Genomic DNA, 27490 nt, shown 5'->3' with positions numbered 1-27490 from the left:
CATTAGCTGTGTATTTCAGAGACCAAATTTGCAAATTGAAAGGAGAAGCATTCTGTAAGTCCTTCCCTCTCAAAACCAACAGTAGTGTGAAAACACAGTGTGACCCACTCCCTTTAAGGGCAATAATATTTTAAATACTAGGAAGTTTGAAAATATCCCTCAGGTAAAATGTTGCCGACAGTTTGTTTCAAGAAGTGATATGTAAAAGGACTGGGATCAGTGGATGACTGAGATGGAAAAAAGATGAAGATCACCAAAGAGACAAAAAGGGGAAGTATCAGTGTGACCAGTGTAGTGTTGTAAAGGATGTCCCTCAATGATGACACACCTGAAGATGACAAATAGGGAGGAGAATAATTAATTAAGTCAAGCTGAACTCTTCATTCTGAACTCTGCACTGCATGTAATGGTGGGAGGACTTCAAGAAAACGGTGTGGTCAGTCACCTCAAATTCAGAGAAGCATAAGCTATAGTCTCTGCCCTTGGGAAGGAGCTTTTTTATTTTTTAAGTTTTCTTGACACAAACAATAGTTTTTAAAGGCAATTTGTTTCAGATTGCTGAGCGGCCCTATTAACACTTAATATGTGACAGGGAGAAACTTAGCCTGTCTGACTTCATATTGCTTCTCTTTCCCTTGCTGCTATAACCTATAGCTTAGAAACTTCTGCTTAGCCCTGCTACATAGACATACTACAGCTATGATTTGCAAAAGCCACTTTTCACCCAAACCCTACTTCACCCGGGAGATAAGGAAATACAGAAATGATTATGCTATGATTAAGATTTACAGGAATGGCGGGGCGCCTGGATAGCTCGGTCGGTTAAGTCCAACTCTTGATTTTGGCTCAGGTCATGATTTCAGGGTCATGGGATCGAGCCCGTTGAAGGGCTCCATGCTCGGTGGGCAGTCTGCTTGAAAATCTCTCCCTCCCCCTCTCCTTATGCATACCCCCTGCTGCTCACACTCTTTCTCTAAAATAAGCAAACATATCTTGGTGCGCCTGGGTGGCTCAGTCGTTAAGCGTCTGCCTTTGGCTCAGGTCATGATCCCGGGGTCCTGGGATCGAGCCCCGCATCGGGCTCCCTGCTCGGCGGGAAGCCTGCTTCTCCCTTTCCCACTCCCCCTGCTTGTGTTCCCTCTCTCACTCTCTCTCTCTCTCTCTGTCAAATAAATAAATAAATAAAATCTTTAAAAAAAAATAAAAAGATTTACAGGAATGGTATGACCAGATGCCTATATGAACTGACCAAGGACAAAGAAGTTACATGACCTTCCTTGGATTTCTACAAACATTAGTCAACTTCTGACAACAACTCCATCCCACTTCCCCCTTTTGCTAATATAAAAGCAGCTCAAATTCCATGTTGAGGGAAGATGGTTCTCTGGGACAATAGTCTGCCATCTCCTCAGTTTGCTGGCTTTCTGAATAAAGTCACTTTCCTGGCCCCAACACCTTCCCTTTCGACTTACTGGCCTGTTGTGTAGGAGCAGAATAAGCTTGCACTGGGTTACAAATGTAAGGCAATTGATTTTAGTTGAAATTCAATAATCAACTACTTACTTACTAAAGAATTCATATGTATAATCAGAGGTTTGGGAGCAGTGTTTTCATGCAAATAAAAGAAAGTTAGATCAACCACAGAATTTCAGTCCTTAACACTCAGGTTAAGTATAAAGAAAAAAAGGCTTTAGAATTAGATCAGTCTCAAGCTTTGGTCCCATGAAGGACAGATTTAAACTTCCTATGGTACATTTTCCTCATACAAAAAAAAATGGGGATAATAACACACCTACCTCATCATCTTATTGCTTAGATTACCCGAGATACTGAATGTAAAATGCATGGGATAGAGTAAATACTTAATAAATACTGTTTTTTTTGTCCACATGGCTTCAATTTCCATGAATGGTTTCATAAAGCATTGGACGAGATTATTCCCTCAAGTTAATTGACCATCATTTCAACTATTTATTTTATATCTATAAGTTTGTCCTGTCTCTTTCAAAATAAGCATTTCAGACTCTGTAAGCACTTCACAACGCCCCCTCTTTTCTCCACAAAACACACAAACACACTTTCAGCCTAGATATGCAGTCAATACAATAGGATATATATGTATGCATATTTTATATAGTGTATGTATACATGCCGATTACCTAAATGGTTTGTTTCTTCACTAAAAGTTCAAAGAAGTAAAGATGTCTACATTTATAAAGAAGGCTGAACTTTAGTTTCTTTTGGAACAGGTCAATCAACATTATTCACTGAGTACTTTTGCTGTGTACTCTATGTGACATGATTATGAAGTTATGATGCTTACTAACAAACATATTTGAATTGAAATACCAATTTACTATGTACCTGGAACTGTGCTATACTTTACGTGTGTTAACTCACTACAAATGAAGTAGTTCCCAATCTTACATCCATTTTAAAGAGACATTCAGTAATTTGTTCAGTCACACAGCTAATAAGTGATAAATCCAGTATTCAAAGGCAGGTGGTCTGAATCCAGAGTCTGAATTTCTAAACATGTACTAGGCCACCTTTTTTAAGTTATATTGGAAGACAACATAAAAACATTAATGCTGTCATTACTGCTTCCACATGTTTTGGAAATTCTACTTTAGAATTGTCCTCCTGATTATCTCATTTCACCAAATAAGGAATTTTAGCATGTGGAAGCTAGGACTCTGATTCTGTGGTCCCTCCAAACTCCTAAAACAATAACATGACTTAATTTTATTTGTTTTTTTCTTTAATGAATGAAAGAAAACTCTTGGAGAAATTCAGAACTCTAACTCTAAACACTTTTAATCAAATATATACTTAGGTGATTTACAAACTCTTTTTTTCAGAATCTATATTTTCATTTCTTCCTTCCTAGTTCAAAGCAGTCAAGTGAGGAACTGGAAAGCACCATTTAAAATGAAATCGATCACATTATAGACAATACAGAAAAAAATACAATATTTTAGAATAATACTTAAGCAAAACAGTAATACAAAGAAAGGATCAGAACATGTTTAAACTCTTTAAATATTCAGGCTTTTAGAGAAGTTATTTAGCTTTGTCTACATGAATAGGTAGGGGCAGTATTTTCTGAAAAGTCTTGTGTTCAAAGCCCAGATTCATCACTTTGAATAGATATTGAACAAGGTGTTAAAACTTCTTGACTCTCAGTTTCTTTTATTTATAAAATGGGGATAAAAATAATGATCTTAAAATATGTGGGGGAGAATTATAGGCAACACATATAAACTGCCTGATTCAAAGTCTCAATACTCGGCAAATCTTAATTCTTAATTCAATACTCTTTTTTAAATCTCCATATCAGCACTGGCTAATAACACTAATGTTCTCTGCACTCTTCTCATTTATGATTCAGAGAAAAAAATCTCACTCAAATATAAGTGAGAAATATTATGTGCAAGTTATATAAGTAGAACAATAATAAAATCTGTCCTTAGAAATCTTGAATTTATACAACTTAATTCAGACTAGCAAATAGCTCATCAAATTTTTATCTTTTATATACATTTTGCCTCAATATTCACAAATATCAAGAACCATAAATAGAAATGTGTTGTTTTATGACTGCCAAATTCATTCAGCATGACTGCAATTGAGTGGAAAAATAAAAATACATATTACTTACTGTATGTGGCGTTTGGCAATTTCAGAATGATTTGCAAACATTCATCCTCAAAATACTCCTACAAAATGCATCTGTGAAAAGAAAAAAAATCCAAAAGAGTAAGCAATTTGCCAAGGTCACAGACAAACTACTCCAGACCACCACACACTTAGACAATACATACTTTAACATACTGAAATAAGGTTTTGCAAAATATAGATTATACACCTAGCAAAGTATAATGGGCTGATGAACAGAAACATTTCCAACTATATGCAAATATTCTACACATCAGTCAAAGAGGATACTCTTAAGAGGTAAGAATCTGCAAACTGGCTTCAGAAATATATGCAAGAAACGGTTTTCCCAGAACATGGCAGAACAACATAAAAGCAATTCAAAAATATGAGATATTTATAAGTAAATTTAGGTTGGAGATTTGAGGTGGTTATCCAAATATTTTAAGCTTTTAAAATGTACTTTTGTCTGATATATGAAGATCACTGAGTTAGAAGAGAATTTCGCTTGATTTATCCAGAGAATTGCACCAATTCACTTTGTAATTGCATTTCAATTCTAATTGAAAACCATGCACTGAGAAAAATGCAGGCACGCCACTTGCACACCTTCAAAAATACACAAACATCCATTTCTTTTTTGTCAGAAAGTCACTTATAAGGAGAAAGTTAATCAGATTTTATTAATTAATTTTTGTTTTAGAGGTGAGGTGTTGGGAAGAGCACATTAATTTCAAAGCTCAAAATATTTCAACTTAAATGGATTTTGTTCTACTGGGTACAGTGTGCCATAAAAGAGCTGTTCAAAAGAAAACAAAACAAAACACACCTAATGAAAACCAAAGTAACCCTTTACGGTACAATGTGTTATTTCAGACAGATCAAACACACTATGGGAAGTACAAATAAAAATCCTCTTAAGCAGCAAGCATCTTTACTGGAACATGAGTTCTCAGCAGAATCTCTGCCCAGAAAGATTTGGTTTACAGTGCTAAACAGAAATATCAGCTTACTAAGGCAGAAGGTGTACTTCTGTGTTCTCCAAAACCAAATGTAATCAAATCAAAAGTTCAACAAGCAGATCAGGTATTCTGAGCTGAAAGTCTCATTTATCTTCCTCTAGTGTATGAAAGACAACAAGATGACACTGGCCTCTACCTGGCACAAGAATGAATGATTTTACTAATCCTCAACACAGAGCCTCTCAAAGAAGATGAAACTAGACAGAGTTAGCAATTTATAGTTATATTTCAAAAGTGAATTAAGAAATTTCTAAGAAACTGTATATTTTTATAAATTTCATTTTTCTAAGTGTAAAACTTAGAGCTTAATAAAAGATACCAATTCATGTCCACATATAATTTCAAAAGAATTATAAAGTTACAACAATTAGCGAACCTGTATATTTCTTCATATTTTAGCATATTCACCCTCACAGGCAAGAGAACTGAAGTTAATACTAATCACATGATTTGCCCAACTGGACACAGCTAATAAGAGGTGATCCTAGGCTCCGAATGAACTTTTTCTGACACAGATTCTTCTCACTACAGCACCTGCTAATCCCTAAAATGCATCCTGAGTGGAGGGTGCAAACTGGGATATAATAACCAAATCTGGCTTACTGACATGTTTTGTTTATCCCATGCCATGGTTTTAAAACCATTTAAGAATTTTTTTAAAGTAGAAGATTTCCCATAAGAATCTCATTTCTACCTTCTTTGAAAGAGCAAAGATTTTGTAAGGCTGGGCTCACTGCCTCCAGAGAACAGAGAAACGCTTGCCCCTTCTGGATGTGGCAGGCTTTGGACACTCACCTGTTCTCTACTCCTGCAAGCTGCCTTCTACTCTGCCATTTGCAGGCACCACAGCATTTTGTTCCTGATCCCTACGTGCCAACTAAAATCAGACCTCTTTGCTGTGAAACTGGAGAGGAAGAACTTTCCTTAATTATGGTCAAAAAGCTTATTTCATTAGATAAAGCAATTGCTTATAACTACATTTCACTGGATTCTTATAATTAGATATTATTGATTAGTTATCTTGTTTTAATGTATATACAAGTTTTAAAATTCCATGCTTGAATTTCCATTTTTTAAATACATATTTGATAATTTTTAAAAAGATTTTGTTAATTTGAGAGAGAGCAAAAGAGAGCATGAGTGGGGGGAGGGGCAGAGGTTGAGGGAGAAGCAGACCCCCTGCCGAGCAGAGAGCCCAATGCAGGGTTTGATTCCAGGACCCTGAGATCATGACCTGAGCTGAAGACAGACACTTAATCGACTGAGCTACCCAGGCAACCCCATTTTTGATAATTTTTAAAGCTAAGGGAGAAATTTACAAACCCAATTGATTGGTACAAATCAAGGGACTTAATGATCTAAAATAATGATTTTACATTTACCATGAACACATCTTCCAGAGACATACTTCCTAGACTGACAGATGTACTATTTGATAAGATAGTTGTAAAAATAGAGAAAGAAACCTTCAATTTAACTAAATTAAGCCAGATTAAGAGAACACAGACCACTGAAGGTGAAGATCTGCAACCCATAAATTCTGGTTGCATCATGGCATATTGCAAATAATTTGAAAGGTTAATATGTTTTGTATAATGCTTAAAATACATAGACCTGGAAATCTGGATAGTTGTGATAGTACCAGTCACCCAAATCTGAAACTCTTCTCACATGCTGCAAAAAATATACAGCCAACAAAAACATAAAAACACACAAATCCCAGGTCTTCAGTATAACTGGAAGTTGGAGAATAATAAAAATGTCAAATTATCTGTAAACAGAAAATTAGACACTGATTTCTAACAGAGCTATCTTACAAGCTCCCACCATATCTATTACAGAGATCTAAGGAGTCCAGAAAAACTGTGAGGAAAAGAGGAAAGCAAAGGTCCTAAGAGTAAAACAATACTCACTTTCAGAAAGTTACTTAAACAATGAAAATGTGAAAAAACTATCCAGGCGTTTTAGAACATGTACACAGGGAGGCGACGGAAGTATATAAAATTCAAAGTGATGACATTTTGGGGCGGGGGGAGTAAGGCATTTAAAAATGATGGGATATGTCAAAAGGTAATAGGCTTCAGCTTCAAGAATTTCTTACCAGTCATATCTAGGTCAACTGGAAAATCAAAATAAATAATTATCATAAAGAATTAAGATTCATTACAGAAAATATAAATAAAAGAAACAAATGAAGTATATAAGGAAGAAGGAAAACCTCTTCCTTTTTGTGGAATGCCACCTAACAAACGTAGATGTATTGATGGAGTTAGGAAATCACTATTAAGCAAACATTATAGTTAACTGATTCAATCAACAAAACACTGTGGATCCACACTTACTTATGGGTGAAAGTGGGATGAAGAGCAAGATACTTCCATAGTCTTAAGCATCTTCTCACAAATCACTTATTAATTACAATGGGGAAAATAAAAACTTTCAATGCTGAAACTTGCAAGAGATCACCTTATCTAAATGGTCAAAGACAATGTGATCAATAATGGAGCAAATACAGTTGGTGTGCCTCCATTCCGTAAAGTGCCTCAGGTGCACTTGAGAAGGACACAACATCACTTCTGTGGTACACATATCTGCCCAAAAGGCATAACCTGAAGCAATCATTTGGAAATATCAGGCAAACCCAAATTGAGGAAAGTTGGAAAATATGGTCAAATTCAGTCTTTAAGGACTGAGAAAATGTTCCAGATTAAAGCAGGGCGTGATGACCAAATGCACATGTGATCCTAGATGCACTGTTACATAACAGTATTTTGTTGATAATACGTTTCTTAATTTTCATAATTCTGTGGTTATATAGGACAATGCCCTTATTCTTAGGAAATAGACTAAAATACTTCAAATAAAGAAACATGCTTGCAACTTATTCTCAAATGATTCAGGGAAAATTACATATATATGTACATATATATGCACATATATATAATCATGATTATATAATTATGTAATTATACACATGTATATAAACACACACATATATGGAGAGCAAGCAGAAATAATAAAGGGGCAAAATGTAAACAACTAATGAATCTGGACAGAGAGTATTCAGGATTCTTAAGTACAATAATTGCAACTTTTTATATGTTTGAAACTGTATCAAAATTTAAAATTAGAGGGCACCTGGGTGGCTCAGTTGGTTGGTTAAGCATCTCCCTGTGCCCAGTGTCCTGGGATCAAGCCTCACATCAGGCTCCCCGATCAGCCAGGAGTCTGCTTCTCCCCTCTGCCCCTCCCCACCAGCTCTCACTCTCTTTTCCTTGCTCTCTCTCTCAAATAAATAAAATAAAATCTCTAAAAAATATTTACAATTAGACGAAAAAGGTAGAAGTAAATAAATGGTTAACATTTATTAAGATATTTTGGGATCACAAAAAAATAGTCAAACAGATAAATCAATGACATGTTTTTAAATCAAGAAAAAAATTAAAAAGTTAAAAAATAAATAATCTTGTCCAGTGATTTTGGACAACTAAAATAACAAAAATCCATTTATCCATCTCTCTATACACATCCTCCTGTATTTTACATATTTTATCTCTCTATATAATTTATATATTAAATATGCCTGTATTTAAATTAAAATATTGTTTATAATTTATATATTTACATATGCATATTAAATACATAAATTATAGGCGAATGCAAATAAATGTGGAATCTAGCTTTGGATTTTTAAATAAATAGTACAGACAATATTATATAAAGCAAATGTACAGTTAAATAATGAAATTTTATTCACAAAAAAAAGACATCAGCAATTAAAAGGAAAAACATAAAGAAAAAGAAGATTATCAAATAGTCTTTAAAGGTTATCAGTATAAATGGTTTTTCCTTATATAGTTGTTTTGCTAAATAAAAAATTACCAAGTTCTTTTTTATGAATTTAGAAAAAATTCAAAAATAAAATCATCCTTAATTTCTCAAGTAATATATTTCATGTATAACTTTTCTGTCTTTATTTCCAGTCTATTCTTTAAAGAATTATATCATATAAACTATTTTATAATTAGTATCTTTTTACTTGTGAATTTCTTTCTGTAGCAATACCATGTTTTTTATCATTACAATACAAAACCATTTCACTCATTGATACCCCATACATGCCATTATTTATATTGTGTTTTTTTCATACATAAGTTATCAAGCATCTGTTACCAAAAAAATTAAAAATAAAAACATTGCAGTATCCTGTTGTATATATTTTCTGCCATAGCATGATTGTTTCCTTAGGATAAAATACCCAGAAGGGGAATTGTTAAATCAAAGAGCATGAGGCTGTCAAGACTTGATATTTTACTATATTAGTATGTTAAATAACAAGTTAAATAATATGACATATTCATTAATATACTAATTTAATTATATTAATAGTATTTGACATATTTTATTAGTACTGATATGTACAATTTTCATATTTGAACCCCACAATCAGGTTATATTTTACAATCACTGCAGCCAGTGGGGGTCACGACATAGTATTTGTTGCCTGTTTGAAACTTGATTTGGCCCTAGTTCATCATTTATTGTCATGTCTTGAATTGATTTCTATACATTCTTGGTATTATACATGTTGAGTTGAACTACCTTTTAAGATGTCTTCAAAAGAAGTTACCCAAAAATCTGACTTGAAATAAAAAGCTGTTAGTATGGAAAATAATGGAAACAGAACAATTTTAGTAAAATAATTGCTTATTTTTGGAGGAATTAACACAATTCCTTATTCTCTTACAAAGCAACAGTCAAGTAATTTATAGGACCTAAGGAAAGAAAATAACTAGATGAACATGTGTTACAGTCCTGTAACGGGGACATACAAAAGGATTGATTATTACATGACAAGTGGTGCAGGTGAAGGCAGGAATCACTACAGTTTCCCCTGAATAAACCAGGCAGCAATCCCAGGTCTCCTTTCTAATTGGCAACAATGTGTTCCAATGCCCGCATGTTACCATTTTACGTACACTAGCTATTACCATTTACATCTTATTACACTAGATATTACCCTTTTTTTAATTGCCATTTTAATTGATGGTTCTCAACGATCTTCTACCTCCTTCAGCAACCTTTCTTTCTTCCTGTATTCACCTTGAATTCTTACAGATTCCCTACAGATGTAGCAACTTTCTAGTCTGTAGATTCCATATTTTACATTCTTTAATTCTGGAGATGAATACAAATTTCATTTAGTAGAAGCACCCACTCAACCCTCTGAAGTCTTCATTGGTTTGTCCTGGCAGGTCACTGATCCAGTGACAATCACAAGTTATGCCTCCCTTCACATGTCATTTAAAACAAAAACAAAACTTCACTGAAGTGAAGATATACAAACTCTTGCTTCCACTCATATTTAAATCTTGTCATTGTGTCAAAGAATAAAATTAGATTAAGTGAGAGTGATTTACTTCTCTCAAAATCATTTTGTTTTTTACTCCCATTCCTTTTGCTCTTCTGAGGTGTATGAAAATCAACTGTCTTTTTTATTGATTCCTCTATTTTCCTAGATATCAAAGCAAGCTGACTAATCTATAACTTCTAAATTCATCACTAGTATGTTCTCGCCCTCTCCCTCTCCCTCCTTCCCCATCTCTTTCTTTCTCTCCCTCACTTGCTCATTTCCTGCCCCCAATATTTTCATGTGGCCTTCAAGAACCTTAAACTAACTCCCTTGCACAATTTCTATTGTAAATACAATTTGATAAAAATCCTATGATAATTTCAATCATGAAAAGTATGACAAATCAGAAGTTTCTAGATATTGTACGTTATTTAAACGTAATTCTCCTGAAGACCACTAGCCAACTTACATGAGTGCATAATTCCATATCCCGTCTATACTCCACGGTTAAATGCATAGGTACTGCCTTGACCAAGTTCCTGGACACCTTTGATCCTTGATTTTTGACAATGTGTTCTACATTATAGACAGTATCTACACTGTGGCATTCTCTAACTGAAAACTGTTTACCTATCCCTCTTCTCTACTTGCCCAGCTTGGGAGAAGTCAAGATCTGTTTCCTAACGCAAGTGGGCTCTCAGTCAATTCTCTGTTCCCTTCTTTTTATTTCATTTTGTTGTTGTTGTTGAATGTTGAAGGAACCGGCAAAGTGCCTTTTCCAAACATTTACCAGCCTCTCCATCACCTGGTCCTGTCTACCTGGAGATGAGAAAATGTTGGCTCCTTTATCCCCTGACACGAAAGCTGTAACAGTTTTTGCTTAACTCACTCCACCCTGCTCGCAGCACACATGCACTGAAGCATGGCATATTTTATACCTTTACTTCAGGATTTGCTAGTCTGCAGAAATTTTACCTTTTCCTTTATACATCCCTCTTTTGACCCATTTCACTTGTAAAGTTATTCTAAACTAATTAAAGATACAAGCAAAGATGGATGCTAGGAGAATTTCATCATGTAAATCCTTAAAAGTAACTGGAGTGTCTAACGATTAGAGATCAAATACATAAGTTGTGACTTGTGCAGATAATAGAATGCTATGCAGTCACAAAACTCATGTCTCAAATAGTACTTATTTATATGCAGAAATCTTAAATATATTTAAAACAATATACTTTCTAAAATAATATGAATAAAGTAGCAATTGCATTACAAATATATACTTATTTTACATATATGTATATAAAATTCAAAAAGATTGAAGGACTATACAGGAAAATGTTAATAGTTATCTCTGAATGATGTAAAAATATAAGTAGTATTAATTCTTTTTTATTCTTTTCTTAATTTTGCAAATCTTCTGCAAAAATATATATCATGTTACAAGCCAAAAAGAAAGAAAGAATACTAGTTTACAAAAACTCAGTGGAAACAAAAGAAACAAAGTACATATATAAGAACCAAATGCACAGCTATAAATCAGATAAAACTAGCATTAAAAGAGCTGGAGACTAGCATAGACAAAATTGGGGCATTATAAGAAGAAATTGTCAAAAAATTAATAAAATGTGATTTTTTTTTAATGTGATGTGGCTGGAATGACAGTTGCCTTCCCAATATCTATTCTCTCCTTCCTCTGCTGCTATATGCACCTTTTTTTTTTCTTTAAGATTTATTTATTTAGAGAGAGAAAGAGAGCAGGGGGAGGGGCAGAGGGGGAGAGAGATCTCAGGCAGACTCCTGCTGAGCTCGGAGCCCGAGGCAGGGTTAGATCTAACGGCCCTGAGATCATGACCTGAGCCAAAATAAAGAGTCAGACACTTAACTGACTGAGCCATCCAGGCTCCCCAGCTTTGTGCGCTTTTATGCTCATTGGCCTTTGCCTATCTGAAATGTAGACATAATGATTAGAACTCTGGCACCTGTTTTGAATACATGAATCTTAGGATGGCTACAAAGATCCAAGCCCCTTGGTAGCCCTCTTGTCACACTTGGGCTACCAATATCAAGATTTCATATTTCGTGAGAGAAAAATTAATCACTAATTTCTTTATGCTATTCTGGGTATACACTGAACACAATTTCTAAGTGATACATATTATTTAAGAATTTGCAGGTAAGAATAAAGAAAATGTTTCTCTGTGATGAATTTAATGATTATTTGACCAGCACCGACATTATCAAATATTAGGGTTCATATGCCAAGTCATACTTAAAATGAAGAATTTAAAGGAGTTCAGAGAAGAAAAATGGAATGAATTAACATTTAGGAAATCAGGATACATTAAGAATAAGTCAAATAGAGAAATTTATATTTCATAAAAGGAAATATTTAGTAGTTTATATTTAATTGTATGAAGGCTTTTACAATTAAAATCCAAATAATGAAATAGCATAAAAGTAGCAGAAAAGGGAAACCTAGGTGGCTCAGTCAGTTAAGCATCTGCCTTCAACTCAGGTCATGATCCCAGGGTTGTGGGATCAAGCCCCGAGACGTGCTCCCTGCTCACTGGGGAGCCTGCTTCTCCCTCTCCCTCTGCCCCTTCCAGCCCCACTCATGCTCTCTCGCTATCTCTCTCAAATAATTTTTTTCAAAAATCTATAAAAGTAGAAGAGATAGTATTATGCATTTAATATGAATTTCCAGAAACTAAAAATTGTTTAGATACTAGTTATTTTTTAAAAGCAAAGACTCTTTTAAACATCTTTATTTTTTTTAAGATTTTATTTATTTATTCATGAGAGACAGAGAGAGAGAGAGAGAGGCAGAGGCATAGGGAGAAGCAGGTTCCCCATGGAGCAGGGAGCCCAATGAGGGACTCGATCCCAGGACCCCGGGATCACAACCTGAGGAGAAGACAGACGCTTAGCCAACTGAGCCACCCAGGCACCCTAAACATCTTTAAACCTAAATTCAGAACTGAGGCCTTTCAAATCATGAAATCCAATTAGAAATATAGTGTGAATATATGATGAACTTCGGTAGAGTTTTTTTTTTTTTAAAGATTTTATTTATTTATTTGAGAGAGAATGAGATAGAGAAAGAGAGCATGAGAGCGGGGAGGGTCAGAGGGAGAAGCAGACTTCCCGCTGAGCAGGGAGCCCGATGCGGGACTTGATCCCAGGACTCCAGGATCATGACCTGAGCCGAAGGCAGTCGCTTAACCAACTGAGCCATCCAGGCGCCCCAAGAGATTGTTTGTTTTATATTGTATGTTTTATGGCCAATATTTGTGCTTTCTTCATGTTTTATGCCATTGTTTAAACAAATAACATGTGTATTAATTTTTTTTGAGAATAAGTTAAAATTTATCAAAAATGCATCCTTTACTCCACTACACCATCCAAATGCATGGTGTGGCAGTTTGTATTTTCCAAAGATGGTCACATCTCCCATCCAGGATGCTCTTCTGCTAAGTGACCCAGACATTCCACCCATCATGAGATGAAACTATTCCTTTACTTTCTGGAATCTGAGCAGACACCAGGATTCCTCTGACCAAAAGGATATGGTAGAAGCAATATTGTACCATTTCCATGAGTAGCCCTTCACTGGCCTAGTATCCTCTGTTTTCTGCCTCTTGGAGCCCTCAGCTGCTACATAAAAAGTGCAGGCTGCTCCGCCATGTTGAGAAGCATTCAGGCATCACACATGTGACTAAAGAAGCCATACTGGACATCCAGTTCATCTGGCCTTTCGAGGACTCCACCCCCAGCTACCACCTGATGGCAACTACAGGAGAGACCCTAAGTGGGGATCTCCCAGCTTAGCCCAGTCAACCCATAGAACTATGAGAGATTATAAATAAATTGCTGTTTTAAGCCAATAAATTTTGAGATAATTTCTTGCATAGCAATAAGATAACCAGAAAAAAAATGTGATCATCCTAGAATCTAAAATCTGGAAGTATAGTGAATTAATCTAACGTCCTTTATTTATGTATCTGAAATTATATATATAAACATATACTGACCAGGATGTAAATTGTTTGTATGGTAATCAATTTTTCTGTCTCTGTCTCTACTTCTATCTATGCAAGTTATCTTATTTCCAATTCAAATTATTTCCAATGGTTTTCTGGCTACACACACACACACACACACACACACACACACACACAGTGTATAGTGTATCTGGGGGCCCTTCAGCTTATAAAATAGAATATATAGCAGAAACCTGAGTGCTATTCCTATGTGAAAAACTGACAGTGTGGAAAGCAGTGTAAATTTGTTTTCTGTTCTCCCCAAAAGCAGAACTGAGACCAATAAGACCAATGGGAAAAGTTATAAGGAATCATGTTTAAGCTCAGCACAAGGAAAAGCTCTCTTACTGTGAGGAATGCCAAAACAGAATGGGCTGCCCGGAGAAACGGCCTAAGGAAGAGTTCAACTAAAAGTTAAATGTCCATACTCCAGACATGTGGAAAGGGACTTCAAGTGCTGGCTAGTTGTTGAAATTAAATGGTTTTTAAGCAGCCTCTTGAATCCATGATTTTGATAAATTTGTGGTGATTACTTTGGAATACATTACACTAATATTTTTATATCCCCATCATATTCCAGAAAAAGATACCAGGAATGTCACAAAGATTCATTCAATAGGGCATCGTTAAATTCATAACCCTTTCTCGACCGAATCAATATTTAACAATTTCTCAAGACATTTATTGAATGACTAGCTATGTTACGGACTTTGGTAGGCCTCAGGGGAACAATGAGAGATATGATGCCTCCATTGTGAGAAAGCATATAATTTAAAATGGGAGACAGATGAGGACACAATTAACTATGATAGACATGGTCCAAGTTAGCAACAGCACTAGGAACAAAGTGCTATGGGAACAGAAAACAAGAATAGAATGATTCTGGCTTGAAGACTTGGGAAAATTCCTTAAAAAAAGAAGTATCATTTGAACTGATCTGTGCTGTGAGGAGATAAGTAGTTCAAGGCTGAAAAGCAGTGTGAGCAAAGAAACAGCCATGGACATCTCTGACATGTCCAGGTAACAGAGAAGTAATCCAGGGACTCCTGAAAATAGGTCTGGAAGGGTTAAAAGATGAAATATGAAGCTACAAAGGTCATGTGGGATAGGTTTCTATGAATGATCTTGAATGACACACTGAAGAATTTGACATTTACCCTGTAGAGCTTTCAAAGGTTTTTACACTCAGGAATGACATGTTCAGAATTACAGAGCAATCCCTCTATTGGCAATGTGGAGTATGCAATGGACTAAATGCTGTGGGAGAGCTTTCTTTAGAGAAGCAAGTCAGTCTTGGGTTTAGACTAGGTACAAACTTGCCTGAGGGCAGGCGGGGTGGTGGCATCACCCTTCAAGATCCCTCTCAGTCTTAAACTCTGTGACTTCTGTCCCTTGCAAAAGAAAGGGGTTCCAGACAAATACTTAAAAATGACAGAGGTGGCAGAACCCTCAGGCCACTCTGGTGAAAATCTAAAAGACACTGCCATTTCAAATACCCATTGAGTTTGACAAGAAGTTGTACAATCTTTGACTAGCTGACAATGGAATCTGAGAGGAAAAAAAAATCACAAGGAAGACATTAACATAGCAGAGTAGAAATACATTTTCAACTATCCTACTGGGAAAGCCAGATAAAAATTTGAGTGACCTAAATCCTTTTTAGCCTGCGTCATTTTCAAAGTAGCATCTACTACTTTGGAAGGCCCAAGGGACCTATCTGTACACGTGCAATCTAATTAAATGCATGTAGTAAGGACTTAATTGTGGAGGACATTTTGCTAGGTGCAGCACAAAAAGAACTGTGTTGTACCGTCTTCTTGGATTTCATAATCTATGAAAGACTGATAGATGTAGATATAAATCTACAATTTAGGAAGATTGAAGAAAGATTTTATTAAACTTAGGAACAGGCAAAAATATACATACTTACACTGAATGCTTCATGAGCATCCATATGCAGGACAACTCCTTGATTAGTTCCATTTCAAAGGAAAGCACAGCTAAGGGTCAGAGAATAAATACCAGTGACCAGATCTCACTCCTGAGACTTGCTGTATGAAAAAAGGAAAGCTCGGTCCTGTTCAGCTTTAACAGAACTAAAAGCCAAGGTCAGGGAAGCAGGAGAAACAGGCCAACCATGACACAGCATCAATTCTGGGGTGCTAGCTCCTTTTCTGTCCTTCCTTCCTTCTTCCTGGTGTTGGTGTTGGGCCATCCCAACAAGGTCATGTGGCCTTACAGAGGGAGATCTACATATGGGTAAGAGCATAACAGTAAGAATTCATAAAATATCTAATAAATAGACTGTGTAAACCTGGATTGAGAAAGTAACATGTGAAAAAGTTAAGAGATTGGGGTGCAGTGTGAATTTTTTCCCCTGAGACTAATATATGGTGTGACATCAGAATTCTTAAGCCCTCTGGATGACTTGCTTGATGGCAATCAGCCAAGCATATCATCAGATCACAGTTCTAGAAATAAAGAACCTCACTGTCCTTCAAGCCCCTGCACAATGAACAAATGAGGTGCATAATTTCCTAGAAAATACAGTCATGAATAACATGGTATGAACACAATTACTGAAAAACACAGAGAAGAAAAAGTAAAATTTCTACAAAATACCAATATGTAGTAATGTTCTCAAATCATAAGTTAATAATGTTAATACAGAAATATGATAATTATATTTGTTTATGGTATGAGGCCCTTTCTTGTTGGAACACATGGCCTTATGAAAATATGAAGCTCTATTTTGCAGATGTTCAACTCTGAATAAGAAAATAATCCTCAGAAGTGGGAAAGAGAAAATCATCTTTTTAATGGTATGAGACTTCAGTAAGGCAGAAACTTGACAGGAAGCAAGAAGAAGAGCAGAGGCACAGAAAAAGGGATTTTGCCTAGGGGACCCCAAGGTGTTTAGAATTGCAAAAGCACTCAGTAATTGCATGCAGTGAACATAAGCCCATTGCTGAAAACTCATTTGTAAGTATGTGCCCTTTGATAAAATTTTGGAAGCACCCGACCTTGCATTTACATGTTGCCTTAAAATAAATGGATCCAAAAACCACTGGCCAGATTTATTAATTGATTATGTATACTGACTGCTTAAGAAGGAAAGGTACATTTCATGCACCAATCAAGGGTACTTCTGTATTAAAATGTGACAACAGTTTATTGGCCCACAATTGTATATATCAAGTTATTGTGAGATATAGCCCTTTGGCTAATTAAAAGTGTATGAGATATAGGGAATAAAATACAGATGCATATAGTGCATTTTTATTCAATCACATAATAATTTTTTTCATGGCGAGTAAGTACTTATATAATATGTACATACAATAAATACAATACATATATGAATAAAAAGATAGATGGATAGAAAATAACATTGGTTAAAAATGACTAAATGTGGGAGTTTTAGAGTGGGTTATTACGGAGAGAAGTGGCAAGGTGCTAGGGTATATGAAAGGTTTTTAAGTGAAAAACTAAAACTACTGAGTTAAACCTGACGAGATAGTTATACTGAAAATAAGGTTTGAGATAATGGAGTTTAAAAAAGTTGGACCAGAATTTAATTTGGTCCAATAAAGGTCAAAATAAACTCTATAGTTAATAAAGCAACTAAAAGTCAAGAATAAATCTGAATTATCAAAAAATAAGATCAGTAACTTTTTTTCTAGCTTGTGTGGTGCCCAAACACAAAATGGTGAAGGTCACACTTAAGAACTCCAGGGAACCCATAAAAACAAAAACTCAACTTTCAGTAGAAGCCCTTTGGGAAACACACACACATACACACACGCGTACCCACTCAGTTGGTGGGCATTAGCCTGGTCCTATGACAGGAAACCATATGTATCTTTGATTTAGAGTTAGTTAAAACTGCACTGCAAAATCAATCTTTACTAAACTTCCTATATCTTGGTTTTATATTTATAATGATGGAGAATATTTTTTGTGAGTCGCTAACTTCCAAAGCACTTGTTAAATAAAATGAAAACTGATCACAAAGCAAGCTTACAAGGTTAATTATCAGTAGACTATCACACTATAAAATATAGGTCATGTAATACTTTGGTGGATAGATGTAACGGTACAAGAGAATCAATAGTCTGTCTGTGACTTAATGTAAACTTGATCGAAAACTGTGAACCTCATGCATGGTTCCCAGACATCACAGGAGTCATCACTTGATTTTAAATATTTCTCATGTAGAAATTCTTTACAAGATTGTTGAAGCTTATAATAAAGTTTTCTTTTTAATAACTTTTAAAACATTATTCAGGTGGCCACAATACTTCATGATGGGAGGAAAAAGGAGTACTAAGCAAATGCCCACTGAGGACTCCACATTATTTCCAGGCAGTTCTAGAAAACTATTTGAATCACAGTGAGAACAAAGTAACAAAAAGTTATTTTAATAATTTCATTATCTGTAATATGAAAAGAATTTTTAAACACAGATAAACACATATATTATTTAGTATCCTATAAAACCACTTCTTATATAGGGATCCGAAAGGGTACGTGCACCCCGATGTTTATAGCAGCAATGTCCACAATAGCCAAACTGTGGAAAGAGCCAAGATGTCCATCAACAGATGAATGGATAAAGAAGATGTGGTATATATATACAATGGAATATTATGCAGCCATCAAAAGGAATGAGATCTTGCCATTTGCAACGACGTGGATGGAACTGGAGGGTATTATGCTGAGCGAAATAAGTCAAACAGAGAAAGACATGTATCATATGACCTCACTGATATGAGGAATTCTTAATCTCAGGAAACAAACTGAGGTTTGCTGGAGTGGGGGGTGGGGTGGGAGGGATGGGGTGACTGGATGATGGACACTGGGGAGGGTATGTGCTCTGGTAAGCGCTGTGAATTGTGCAAGACTGTTGAATCTCAGATCTGTACCTCTGAAACAAATAATGCAATATATGTTAAGAAAGAAAAAAAAAAAAGAAGAAGAATGTAGCAGGAGGGGAAGAATGAAGGGGGGGAAATCGGAGGGGTAGATGAACCATGAGAGACAATGGACTCTGAAAAACAAACTGAGGGTTCTAGAGGGGAGGGGAGTGGGTGGATGGGTTAGCCTGGTGATGGGTATTGAGGAGGGCACGTTCTGCATGGAGTACTGGGTGTTATGCACAAACAATGAATCATGGAACACTATATCTAAAACTAATGATGTAATGTATGGGGATTAACATAACAATAAAAAATTAAAAAAAAAAACCACTTCTTACATGATTAAGTCTCACAAAACATAATGTAAATTAGTCCTTTGTTACTTTTTTAAAATAACTATTCTATTTTACTGAACATGTTTTTGGAGTTGAGGAACTTGTAGGTTACATTAAACAATTAGTTCTGGAACATTTCAACAGTCTACAAATGATTCAGAAATAAATCAAAAACATCATGATGCATCATTAGATTCCCACCAACAGTTTATTAATTTATGTATAATTATCATTTGTTCAAATTATTGTGGAGGAAATGACAAACTATCAGTGTTTAAAACAACACATTTTCCTGATATGATAAGAAAAGAGAATTAGAATTCAAATATTTCTAAATGAGGTATCAATTATAATTTGTTATTTCAAGTTATGTGTTCTTCTAAATAAAAAAATAGAAAACCTCCAGTTAAGCATTTATTTAAAAAAAATCACTAAAAACAACTAGACATCACATACTGAATATGAAATCTCTGTCTCTAAAGCACAAAAAATAATATGTCACATCTTTTTTCATTCAGGGACTAAGGCTAGGATGACAACATGTTTTAAAATTTTTACTATTTTTTGTATTCTCACACAAAAAAGCTCTCATCTTTCCATTTCTCTTAGGATCATCCTCAAGGAAAACTAACACAAAGCTGACCAAAAAACTAAAGGGAAAATGGAGGATGACTGCTCAACTTAACCAAGAACACCTAACAAAAATTAGCAGTGACACTGGAATTTTCCAAATAAAGGTAAAGCGAATAGAGGCTTACCACCCTTTTTCTAAGCTAGATGCACTTTCTGCAAAGAGGCACTTCAGTGTTAAGCATTGTGTACAATTTGTACAATATTATGATATAATATTCATCATCATGTATCTTTGCCTTCACACATTTACCTTCTCTTTTCTCTTAAATAAAAATTTCTAAATATCTCGTTAATACAGTTTAACTGTGCTTCTGTTTTGCTTGGCTTCAATCCTATCTTTGACTTCTATTTACTTATTGTCTCCTGGGATCTGATTTTGCAGTTACTCTTTACAATAACTCTTCCAGGTCTGATCATTTTATTTAGGAAATTGGCTAAGCAGGCCAGATTTACTAGGCACCTGTCATGCTAAATACCAGTTCAGGACCCTGGAAGAAGAGGTATATTAATAATAGCTAGCATTTGTTGAGTGCTTGCTAAATGCCAAGCACAATAATTGATACATTACCTGCATTATCACCTCAACCCTCAGGACAACCTATTAAAATACTTGTAATTATTATTAGGTGGGTGAAAATAAATATCTAGCTCTTACTACTGTGAGAATAAAATGACCTAATCTTACGAAAAGCACTTAAAAGGGAACCTCATGCCCGTTAGAGACCTGGGTTTTATTAGTGTTAGCTATTATTACTATTACCCTCATTTTTAAGATCAGGTAACTAAATTCCACAGAGGCTATGTAACTGTCATTTGCCAGTCTATTAGTAATTGGATGAGTCATAGTTTCTAAACTGCATTTATGCAAGCCCCCCGTTCAAACTTGTATCTTTAACACAACCATGTTTCTTTGTCTCCTCCAAACTTGAAAGTCTACATTTTTTCTACCTTATAATCAAGGGGTAGTTCGTATACTTAAAGGTTCTGATTAACTGCCAAAAATGTCACCTTTAAAAGGAAATTTAACGGACCCCTAATTCAACAGATGAAGTGATATAACAGGACAAATCAACTCTCGCTACACCCAAGTCACCGTCCAAAAACCAGATCACTCAGAAAATGGTAAAAAGAGGTTATCCAAAGAGATGATAAGCACAAGCTGTCAACAGAAACCAGATATTCACAGCTTTAAAGAATGCCTCATAATTAGTTTTTTCTCACTTCAGAATCCCCTAACCTCTCATACCATAAAAATACTATATTTGGGGGGCACCCTCAGGGCTCAGTCAGTTAAGCTGCCAACTCTTGATTTTGGCTCAGGTTGTGATCTCAGGGTCCAAGATGGAGCCCCGCCTCAGTGTGGAGCCTGCTTAAGATTCTCTCCGCCCTTTGCCCCTCCCCAGCACGCGCATACTCTCTCTTTCTCTTTCAAAAAAAAAAAAAAATTATATTTTAACATACCAATTAAAAGTAATTTTTTTTCTCAATTTTCCACAATACCTTTTCATGTTACATACATCCCAAGTTATGGAGGAAAACTGGGAAACTTCATTCCAATCTCTCTAAAACTACTACAAATTTTCTTTTGGTTTACTGAACTGATGTTCATAGTTAAAAGATGCTAAAGCACACACAGATACCTAACACCCATATGCAGGCACGTACCACACACAGAATCATTCCAATAACCAGTAGGTTAGAAATCTCTCAGGAAACACATCTGTGTTCTCACATCTGTTAGGAATATCTAGCATTTTTAGAGCAACTATTTCTGATTAGCTATGAAATTAAAGTGTTAGCCCAAATGATAAGAAGCAGTGAGAAATTCAAGAACAGCTGCCCATCTAAGATGGCAATAACCTCACATCTGTGTAACAGTGAAATACCCATCCTTCATCTATCAGTTGTTCTGTGAATCTGCAGGCACATCAGGTAATCACGGTAACTGGTGTAATTTAGTAACACAGAGGGCTATAAAATTTACCATCTCTATCTGGAAACCACTACAAAAGGTTGTTTAAAATTATTGCTTAGGGCTATTAAAATATTCAGGAAAACAGAGGTGGAATGGAGATAAGATCTTTTAAAGAAGCTTTCAGTAATGTGTTACATTTTTACATCAGCAAAAAAAAAAGTTACTTTTTTTTTTATTTATAAGGAAATAAAGTCTTGCATAACGGAAAAAATTCTATCAAAACAACTCTATTTGGGAAGTGATTATTACAGATTAATAAAACTAAGAAACCTGATTCTGATTTGAGTGGTCAATTCAGTTAGACACAAGCAAGGTAAAGAAATAAAGAGAATGAGGACCACTGTTAAAAAGGCAATTAATACCTTTAATAAAGAGCTAGAGCAAGTAAGAAGCCTGAGTCAGTCTTGACAACTATCATACCTACAAAAATTCATTTCATTCTCAAAGAAAATAATAGGCCTATCTCTGTAAAAATAAATAGTAGAATATAGAGTGATACCAGGTATTTTTTCATATTAGTTGCTTTATTTTTTTAAGTTTTTATTTAAAGTCCAGTGAGTTAGTATATAGTGTAATATTAGTTTCAGTAGTAGAATTTTGTGATTCATCACTTACATACAACACCCAGTGCTCATCACACGTGCCCTCCTCAATACCCATCCCACATTTAACCCATTCCCCCACCCACCAGTTGCTTTATTTTAAAGATGGGGAAATTCAGCTCCAGAAAAGTTAAATGATATGCCACAGACTTTATGAATGCTTTTTTCTGGACTAGAATCTAGTTCTTCTCCTCTTAGTCCCATGATCTTTATTAATTCCGTAAGGGTTGACTGCTACTATGCTAGCGTTCAGTTCAGTATTTATATTTCTTTATATAGTGCAGCCCCCACCCCCAAATCCAACCAGTTCTTCTCCCCAGAGGGAATCATATTTAATTGTTTATTACTTCCACAATAGAAGCCTTAAATTCAAATGTCTTCATGAACCAGGGTGATTTAACAGAGTAACTGGAATTTGTAAAAATCTGGAGAGTACATAACCACCTAAATGCAGGCACATTTTTAAAAAATCAAATTGAAGGATACTTTGACCACACAAATGGACTCAAAGTATTTCAGACATTATCTGAATTATCTCACTCGCCACATTCCCCACTTCTCTGTACTCTTCCTCAATATATTCATTATTCCTCCTCTTGGTTATCTTTCTAATTTTACGGACTATATCATCACTGCTATTTCTTGTCATCAACTGTAAACACTATCTCTTGACACCACTTTGTAATATGCTAATCTTCCAATCCCTACCAATCCCTGCTGCTTTCTCCAAACCTCATACCAAACTCCCAGCCCTCACCATCTTTATGTTTACTATAACATTACCAGTGCTGATAATGTTTGCATTCTTTGCTATAGTCATGATTATCTTTGACATTTTATATAAAGATTGATACTAAAAATTGAAAATCAGTAAATATCATTTATATTTAATTAACATAAAAATGTTCATTTTTTTTAAAGATTTCATTCATTTAAGAGAGAGAGTGAGCATGAGCAGGGTGGGAGGAGCAGAGAGAGAGGGAGAAGCAAACTCCCCACTAAGCAGGAGTCCAACACAGGGCTCCATCCCAGAACTCTGAGACCATGACCTGAGCAGACGCCTAACTGACTGAACCACCCAGGTGCCGCTTAAAATATGTTCATTTAAGAGTCAACTAAAATTCTATGATTAGATTACTTTCCTTTCTTACAGATTCTTTTCTTTTTCCTGGAGTTTCTACTCTTTTTCTCCTGGCACTGTTTTTTTTTTTCTTTTCAAATATACCTTGAACATTACAGACATTGTTCTATAATGTCTCCTTTTGTCAGAGAGACTTTCACTGACTTAAGCACTCCATTTTTTACACTAATTCTGCACGGCACTGGAACAACATAATCTGTTTGCCGTCTAGGACTGCTTCATAACTATCATGCCATGTCTTTTTCTTTCTCAATTAGACTTTGCTGGAATTGGACTTCAAGTAATTTTTAAGAAAGGCTATATTTGTGGAAAATATATTTAGGCTTTGTATGTCTGAAAATGTCTTTATTCTAACCTTGCATTTGATATTTTGAGTAGATATGGGATTTTGAGTTGCAAATTGTCTTTCTTCAGAAATTTGAGAATTATTCTATTAATCCTTGCTTTTTTATTGAGATATAATTGATATACAAATTATGTTGGTTTCAGGTATACAACATAGTGATGCAACACTTGTATACACTGTGAAATGATGACCATAATAAGTCTAGTTACCATCTGTCACCTGCCTAAGTTAACACAATATTATTGACTATATTCCCCATGTTGTACATCATATCCCCATGATTTATTTTATAACAGGAAATTTTTACTTCTTGACCCCCTGAACCTACTTGGCTTGCCCAGTGCCCCTCTCCTCTGGCAACCACCAATCTGTTCTCTATATCTATGAGTCTGGATTTTGTTTTGTTTCTTAGACTCCATATATAAATGAAATTATGTGGTATTCTATCATTCTCTGTCTGACTTAGCTCATGTAACAGAATATCCTCAGGGTCCATCCATGTTGTATCAAATGGCAAGATTTCACTTTTTTTTATGTCTGAGTAGTATTCTATTGTGTGTATACACACAATAGATAATATATATCACATCCTCTTCATCCATTCATCCATCAGTGGACACTTGGGTTGTTTCCATATTGATATTTAGGAAATTATACTGCAATAAAAATAGAGGTGCACATATCTTTTCAAATTAGTGTTTATGTTTTCTTTGGGTACATACCTGGAAGTGGAATTGCTGGACTGAATGGCATTTCTATTTTTAATATTTTGAGAATCCTCTATATTGCTTTCCATAGTACCAGGACCATTTACATTCCCACTGGCAGTATTCCCTCTTATCTACAACCTCACCAATATTTGTTATTTCTTGTCTTCTTGATAATAGCCATTCTGATAGGTGTAAAGTGATCTCTCAGTATGATTTTGATTTGCATCTCCCTGATGAATAGTGACGTCAAGTATTTTTCTATGTGCTTGTAGTCATCTTCTTTGGAAAACTGTCTATTCAGATCCTCTGCCAATTTTTAAATCAGATTTTTTTTTTGTTATTGGGTTATAAGTTCTTTTTTTTTTTTTTAAAGATTTTATTTATTTATTTTTGAGAGAGAGAGACAGCGAGAGAGGGAACACAAGCAGGGGGAGTGGGAGAGGGAGAAGCAGGCTCCCCACTCAGCAGGGAGCCCAATGCAAGGCTCGATCCGAGGACCCTGGGATCATGACCTGAGCCGAAGGCAGACGCTTAACGACTGAGCCACCCAGGTGCCCCGAGTTGTAAGTTCTTAATATAAGTTCTATATTAACCCCTTATCAGATATATGATTTGCAAATATCTTCTCCCATTCAGTAGGCTGCCTTTCTGTTTTGTTGCTTGTTTCCTTAACTGTGCAGAAGCTTTTTAGTTTGATATAGTCCCATTTGCTTAGTTTTACTTTTGTTTCCCTTGTCTTTGGAGTCAGATCCAAAAAAACATTGCTAAAACCACTGTCAATAAGCTTATTTTCTATGTTTTCTTTTACGAGTTTTATGGTTTCAGGTCTTACATTAAAGTCTTTAATCCATTTTGAGTTAATTTTTGTATATGGTATAAGATAGTAAACTAGTTTCATTCTTTTGATTGTAGTTGTCCAGTTTTCCCAACATAATTTATTGAAGAGACTGTGCTGTCCCCACGATATATTCTTGTCCATTTTATCATAAATTAATTCACCATATATGGGTGGGTTTATTTCTGGGCTTTCCATTCTGTTCTATTGATCTATGTGTCTATTTTTATGCCAATACCATGCAGTTTTGATTACATAACCTTGTAGTATATTTGGAAATCAGGGAGCATGATACTTCTGGCTTTTTTCCTCTTTCTCAAGATTGTTTTTGGTTATTCAGAATTTTCTATGCTTCCATGTAGATTTTAGAATTATTTTTTCAAGTTGTAAAAAAATGCCATTTAATTTTGATAGGGACTGCATTAACTCTACAGATTGCTTTGGGAAGTATGGTCATTTTAATACCAATTCTTCCAATATATACAGGCACAGAATATCTTTCTTTTTTTTTAAAGATTTTGTTTATTTATTTGACAGAAAGAGCACAAGCAGAGGGAGAAGCAAGCAGAGGGAGAGGGAGAAGCAGGCTCCCCGCAGAGCAGAGAGCCCGATGTAGGGCTCTATCCCAGGACCCTGAGATCATGACCTGAGCTGAAGGCAGACATTTAACCGACTGAGCCACCCAGGCGCCTCTGGGCACAGAATATTCTTCCATTTATTCGTGTCTTCTTCAATTTCTTTCATCAATGTTTTATATGCTTTTCAGCATATAAATGTTAAATGTTAAATGGTGTTAACACTTTAATTGATTTGTGGATGTTGAAACATCCTTGAATCCCTGGAACAAATCACACTTGATCATGCTGTACGATAAATTCAATGTATTTGGTTTGCTAATATTTTATTGAGGATTTTTGCATCTATGTTCATGAGGAATATTGGCCTGCAATTTTCTCTTTTTATGATATCCTTGCCTGGTTCTGGTATCAGGGTAATGTTGGTCTGGTAAAGTGAGTTTGGGAGCTCTCCCTTCTCTTTAATTTCTTGGAAGAGTTTGAGAAGGATAGGTATTAAACTGTTAAATGTTCAGTAGAATTCACCTCTGAGGCAGTCTGGTCCTGGACTTTCATTTATTGGGAGGTTTTTATTACTATTCAAAATATTCTTATTAGTAATTGGTCTATTCAGATTTTCTATTTCCTAATGATTCATTCTTGAAAGATTTTAAGTTTCCAAAAATGTATCCATTTCTTCTAGGTGTCCAATTTGTTAGCATATAATTGGTCATAGTAGTCCCGAATGATCCTTCATGTTTCTGTGGTATCAGTTGTAACTTCTCTTTCATTTCTGCTTTTATTTCAGTCCTCTCTCTTTTATTCTTGGTGAATCTAGCTAAAGGCTTGCCAATTTTGTTTATCTTTTCAAAGAACCAGCTCTTAGTTTCATTGCTCTTTTCTATTGTCTTTGTAGCCTCTATTCCATTTATTTCTGTTCTGACTTTATTATTTCCTTCCTTCTACTAAACTTTGGCTTTCTTCTTCCTTTTCTACTTCATTAACATATAAAGTTAAAATGTTTGAGATTTCTCTTGTTTCTTGAGGTAGACCTGTTGCTAGAACTGCTTTGCTGTATCCCATAGATTTTGATATGTCAGATTTCTGTTTTCATTTGCCTCTAGATATTTCTTCTCTTTGATTTCTTTTATGACCCAGTAGTTGTTCAGTAACCACTTGTTTAATCTCCAGGTATTTGTAGTTGTTCTAGTTTTCTTCTTGTAATTGATTTCTAGCTTTATACCATTGAGGTCAGAAAAGATGCTTGATGATTTCCATCTTCTTGAATTTATTAGGACTTTTTTTATGGCCTAACGTGACTCATCCTGGAGAATATTCCATGTGCACTTGAGAAAAATGTGTATT

At 35.2% G+C, this 27490-nt stretch overlaps 1 protein-coding gene across 2 annotated transcripts in view; it reads right to left on the bottom strand.

The window, feature by feature from the left end:
- The window catches only part of GALNT13 (polypeptide N-acetylgalactosaminyltransferase 13), a 543861-nt gene that overhangs the window by 495270 nt on the left and 21101 nt on the right, over positions 1-27490 (bottom strand). For both annotated transcript variants that reach the window (XM_078070807.1, XM_078070808.1), the window contains exon 2: positions 3662-3732. The gene's annotated coding sequence lies outside the window, so the exon portion shown is untranslated. The remainder of the gene's footprint in view (positions 1-3661; positions 3733-27490) is intronic.

The sequence above is a fragment of the Halichoerus grypus genome, chromosome 4 (genome assembly GCF_964656455.1).
Source record: "Halichoerus grypus chromosome 4, mHalGry1.hap1.1, whole genome shotgun sequence".
NCBI lineage: Eukaryota > Metazoa > Chordata > Mammalia > Carnivora > Phocidae > Halichoerus > Halichoerus grypus.
The sequence above is the reverse complement of the archived record's forward strand: the minus strand, read 5'-3'. Positions and strand labels throughout refer to the sequence as shown.